Source organism: Mauremys mutica, chromosome 5, assembly GCF_020497125.1.
Source record: "Mauremys mutica isolate MM-2020 ecotype Southern chromosome 5, ASM2049712v1, whole genome shotgun sequence".
In the NCBI taxonomy this organism is placed as follows: domain Eukaryota; kingdom Metazoa; phylum Chordata; order Testudines; family Geoemydidae; genus Mauremys; species Mauremys mutica.
In genome coordinates, this window is record NC_059076.1 from 143,767,303 (window position 1) to 143,772,942 (window position 5,640).

Below are 5,640 nucleotides of genomic sequence, written 5' to 3' on the forward strand. Positions count from 1 at the left end.
CCCCTCCTCATCCCCGGCAAACCTCCCCCCCACACCCCTCCTCATCCCCAGCAAACCTCCCCCCCCCCACCCCTCCTCATCCCCAGCAAACCTCCCCCCCACACCCCTCCTCATCCCCGGCAAACCTCCCCCCCACACCCCTCCGCATCCCCAGCAGACCTCCCCCCCACCCCTCCGCATACCCAGCAAACCTCCCCCCCACACCCCTCCTCATCCCCGGCAAACCTCCCCCCACCCCTCCTCAGCCCCAGCAAACCTCCCCCCCACATCCCCCCACCCCTCCTCATCCCCAGCAAACCTCCCCCCCACACCCCTCCTCATCCCCGGCAAACCTCCCCCCCACCCCTCCTCATCCCCAGCAAACCTACCCCCCCAACTCCTCCTCATCCCCGGCAAACCTCCCCCCACCCTCCTCAGCCCCAGCAAACCTCCCCCCCCACCCCCCCACCCCTCCTCATCCCCAGCAAACCTCCCCCCCACACCCCTCCTCATCCCCTGCAAACCTCCCCCCCACACCCCTCCGCATCCCCAGCAAACCTCCCCCCCACATCCCCCCACCCCTCCCCATCCCCAGCAAACCTCCCCCACACACCCCTCCCCATCCCCAGCAAACCTCCTGTGACGTTATTGATATAAATGGGGACCATATAGAACATGGGTTGCAACCAAGGTCCTGTAGTGGCACCAAATCCTAAGTAAAGGGGGTCATATAAGGTGTCTAAGACCAGGTTCTGGGTTGCTGATTATAATTATGCTGTCTATATGTCTGTATCATTTTTAGTTGAAGTTATGAATGTTGGCTCTAGGCTGTCTGTATTTCAAGTTTGTGCTGTGCTTCTGGGGGAAGCCTCCCAGACAAGCTGGTGTTAGCTCTGCCTAGCCTGTTTGATGGCCCATTAAGGACCGTCAGCTACACAATGGACCCATGGAGAGAAGGCAGACACGCCTTGTGACTCAGCAAAGTATGCAGGGACTGGCCCATGTGACTCCAGGCTCCATTTTGCTGTAAATTTCCACAGTGAAGACAAAGAGATTCTTACACCTGGAAAAGCCTATATAAGGCTGATGCTTCATCTCCATCTTGTCTTCAATCCTGCTTCTGACCTCTGGAAGGACTTTGCTACAAACTGAAGCTTTACACAAGGGACTGAACGACCCATCCCAGTGGGGGATGCATTCCAGAGACTCAATTTGAACCTGCAGTTTACCCCAGCACTGCTGCAAGCCTGAACTAAGAACTTTGCCATTACTGTATGTAATTGATTCCATTTAACCAATTCTACCTCTCATCTCTACCTTTTTCCCTTTGTAAATAAACCTTTAGATTTTAGATTCTAAAGGATTGGCAACAGCGTGATTTGTGGGTAAGATCTGATGTGTATATTGACCTGGGTCTGGGGCTTGGTCCTTTGGGATCGAGAGAACCTTTTTCTTTTATTGGGGTGTTGGTTTTCATAACCATTCATCCCCAGGACGAGTGCACTGGTGGTGATGCTGGGAGACTGGAGTGTCTAAGGAAATTGCTTGTGTGACTTGTGGTTAGCCAGTGGGGTGAGACCAAAGTCCTTTTTGTCTGGCTGGTTTGGTTGGCCTTAGAGGTGGAAAAACCCCAGCCTAGGGCTGTGACTGCCCTGTTTGAGCAATTGGTCCTGATTTGGCACTCTCAGTTGGGTCCCGCCAGAATCGCTCCGTCACAGTGGCGTAGTCGGCAGGATCCACAGAACCAGGTCAATTAAGCTTTGGGTCAGAACCCCACGCTATCCAAATTTTAACTTTGGGATTGAGAGTTTGGTTGGTTAAAGATCAGTGACCATGCGACAGAGAGCATCAGGAAAAGCAAGGAAACTGCAAGCCCTGATTGACAGCCTGCGGTTTGATTATGAGCAAGAACTGGCAGAAATTCGAATGGAGAAAGAGGCTGATGAGAGAAAGAAAGAAGTTGCTAGGAGAGAAGAAAAAGCTCGTAAGAGGCGTCTGGAGCTGCTGGCTGCTGAGGAGAAAACTCGACAGATGCAACAGGAGACGGCTAGACTCCAACTCCAAGTCAAAAAAGCAATGGAAGAACAGCAGAGACTGTATCCTCTTGAAAGTCCAGTTTGTAACAATGTTGGTATGTTGTATAACTCTGAGCAGTTGTCTGGGGGTAACCAAATGTACCCCAACAATGCCACCTTTTATGTCAATGCTGTTACTGTGTGTTCAGTAGGGGGTGGCCCCATAAATTGTGCCAGTGCTATGGATGGGAATGGTAATGGAAAATTCATAGAGTGTGTAAAAGTCAATGGTAAAAGCTGTTTAGGGCAAATTATGGCTTCTAACATCACTCTTGTTAGAGCAGATCTGGTCAAAGAGGAAGATTATTTACCAAATCAGAGTGTGAATGTTGTGATCCTCTGTGAGTTTACTGTCCGTGTGCCTTTAGCTAGAATCCACCTTGAGTGGAATGGGGCTCAGCATGAAGTGATAGCTGGCGTCAGGAAGTTATTGCCTAAAGATCTTTTAATTGGGGAGAATGTTACAGCTTTGTTCAGTCCAGGTAGCCAGTCACAGGAGAGGAATGATCTTAAACCTGTGTCTATTGTGGGCAATGATTTGCCTGAGGAGGGTTGCTCCAAAGGTTTGTCTGTGCAAAAAAGCAGTATTTCTGGGAATGAAGTTTCTGAATGTCTGTCTGATGTCTCAGAAGGAAATCTGGAGTTAGATCAAGAGCAGAAAGATCTCATTGGTGAGGAAAATGTTTCTCAGGAGCAGATTAAAGTAAATGATCAGGTTAAAGCCCTAACTGAGGAAGGAGAGGGTAAATTTGTAATGGGTAATGAATTGTTGGCTAGTGCAGCTTGTAGAAGTAAACCTGAAATGGGTAACTGTGATTTGCTAAAAGTAGCTCAGTGTAGTGAAAAGAGCAACAGCTTATCTGTTGGAAGAGGCAATGTGCCTGGAAGGGAAAGTTTGGAGGAGCCTAGGCAGCCTTGTGAGCTGATGGCTTTGTCTAATCAGCAGTTTGGGAAGGGAGGGATAGTGGAAGATGAGTGTCCATATCCCTTACCTGTTTCCTGTGTGGAGAAATGCGACAGTGGAGGGAATGTGCCTGTGTCTGTCAGGAGTATTGACTTGCCTATAAAGGAAGCTACCCCAGTCTCCAAGCAGTTGTCTGTGAACAGCCCTGTGTGCTGGGACAAGGGAAGTAAAATCCCAAGCTGTGTGTCTGGTAAAGGAGAATGTGTCTCCGGCTCTTCTGTGTCTGTGGAGCAGACAGAAGGTGCCTGTCAGCCTGTGATGGTTGAGGGTGATTCAGTTGTCTCGAAGTTGGTTGTAAATACAGCTAAAGCCCAGGAAGGGAATGGTCCTGAGTTTGGGTCTGCTGGGGAGAATGGCACTGTGACTAGGTTGCATCCAGTTAGTGTCTTAGCAAAAACCCAGAGAACAGACAATTCTGGTGCTTGTAGTTTGCAAGTTGCTGATGTGTGGTTGGAAAAGGGTGTAGCAGCTCTGTCTGATCAGGGTGATACCCTAGCCAGGGCACAAGGAGAGCATGAAGGTGATTTAAGTGTGTTACCTACTGACAGTTTGACAACTTGTAGCAAGAAGGAAAAGATTCCTGAACTTGTTCATGGCCAAGGGAAGGAGACTGCTTCTGACCTGTTATCTAGAAAGTCTGTAGGTGTGCCTAAAAGGGGATTGTGTAGAAATCCGCCTGTTGGGCCTAAGGTGATTCTGAATGTAAGTGAGACCCAGAAAGCGTCTGTGGTTGCTCAGGGAAGTGTTCCTTTAGAGCAAGCCCTAGGTGAAGAGGGGAAGGGCAGAACTTCTGTGAGGGGTGAATTGCTGCTTAGAGAAGCTCCTAGGGAAAGGAATCCTCATGGTAGCCTGTGCAAGCAGTTTACTGCAACTGAAGGGTGTAAAAGTGATTTAATCAGGGAAGTTTCAGTTCCTAACAGCCAGAAATTTTCTGTTGTGAATGGATCCACTGACTTTCCTTTTGAAAGATCCAGTGTGGGCAGCTTTGAAAAGGTCTCAGGTGGAGTAGAAGCTGTTAAGGAAGTTGAGCAGCCCTATAACCACCTGGCTGTGTGTAGCCAGCTTGTTGGGGAGACAATGCTGTTGGGACAGGAATGTCTCCATGCTGAATCGGTAAGTGAGCAGTCTGTGCTTCAGGATCTGAGGACAGATTCAGTTACTGGTTTTTCAAAGCAGAACAGTTTTATGGCTGAATGCTTGAGGAGGCAGGGGAGAGCAAGCCAGCTCTCACCCTCAGACTCTTTGGATTTGTGTGGTATCTCTGTTAGACAAAGTCCAGCCGTGGAATCCATAGCAGCTAAGAAGTTAAAAGCTAGTGTCTGTGTTGATGCGAATTACTTGGCTGGCAGGGAGAAGAAAGACTTGCTAATAGCTGTTAGCACAGAGGGCCCACCCCATCAGGCAGTGATCTCTGTTAAGCAAGAGAAATCAGGGTTTAATCCTAAAGGACAAGAAGGAAAGAGAAGACTGAATTTTGCAAAGGGAACCCACAGGTTAACCCTAAAAGGCCCAAACTCCAATGGTATTGAGCCAAGGGTGTGGCATGACAAACATGTTTGTAGATGGACACTTGCAATCCATTTGTTGTTATTGCTAATGCTAACTGTAACAATGTATAATGTGCCTAATCTTTTGGAAAATCCCTTGAACATGTTGAAAGGAATACATGAAAACACACTTTATGTTAAAGGGCCTTGCTATACTGATGTTTCACAGTTAATGCCTGTAAACAGTGTTGGAACTTTTCACAGGGAAAATACATTCCAGACCTGATGTGCTGTATGAAAGGGGAAACTGAGGCACACTACCATATTGCGTTCATGGCTAAATGCCAAAAGTCCTGTACTATGAACAACATCAATATCTACATTGGTTTAATGTTAATGGGGTTCAAAACATTGGCCAAAGCTGGTATGGATAAAGTAGCTGTTTTCTTTAGCTCTTGGCAAGATCACCTGAAACATACAGGAACCATGCTGCAAAAGCTAACCAAGTTATACCTTAAGTTTGTAAAGAGATCCATTCATGTTATTGAACAGGACTTTGATAAACCATTTCGGTTATACACTGGTACGGCCTCTAGCCCAACACTAGCTGTAGTGAGACAGACCCAAGGAAAGGGGGCTCTTGGGATGCAGTCTGCGATGTTTTGTCATCCCTTCCTGCATCAATTTTGCGTTGGGGGTGTGACGTTATTGATATAAATGGGGACCATATAGAACATGGGTTGCAACCAAGGTCCTGTAGTGGCACCAAATCCTAAGTAAAGGGGGTCATATAAGGTGTCTAAGACCAGGTTCTGGGTTGCTGATTATAATTATGCTGTCTATATGTCTGTATCATTTTTAGTTGAAGTTATGAATGTTGGCTCTAGGCTGTCTGTATTTCAAGTTTGTGCTGTGCTTCTGGGGGAAGCCTCCCAGACAAGCTGGTGTTAGCTCTGCCTAGCCTGTTTGATGGCCCATTAAGGACCATTAAGGACACAATGGACCCATGGAGAGAAGGCAGACACGCCTTGTGACTCAGCAAAGTATGCAGGGACTGGCCCATGTGACTCCAGGCTCCATTTTGCTGTAAATTTCCACAGTGAAGACAAAGAGATTCTTACACCTGGAAAAGCCT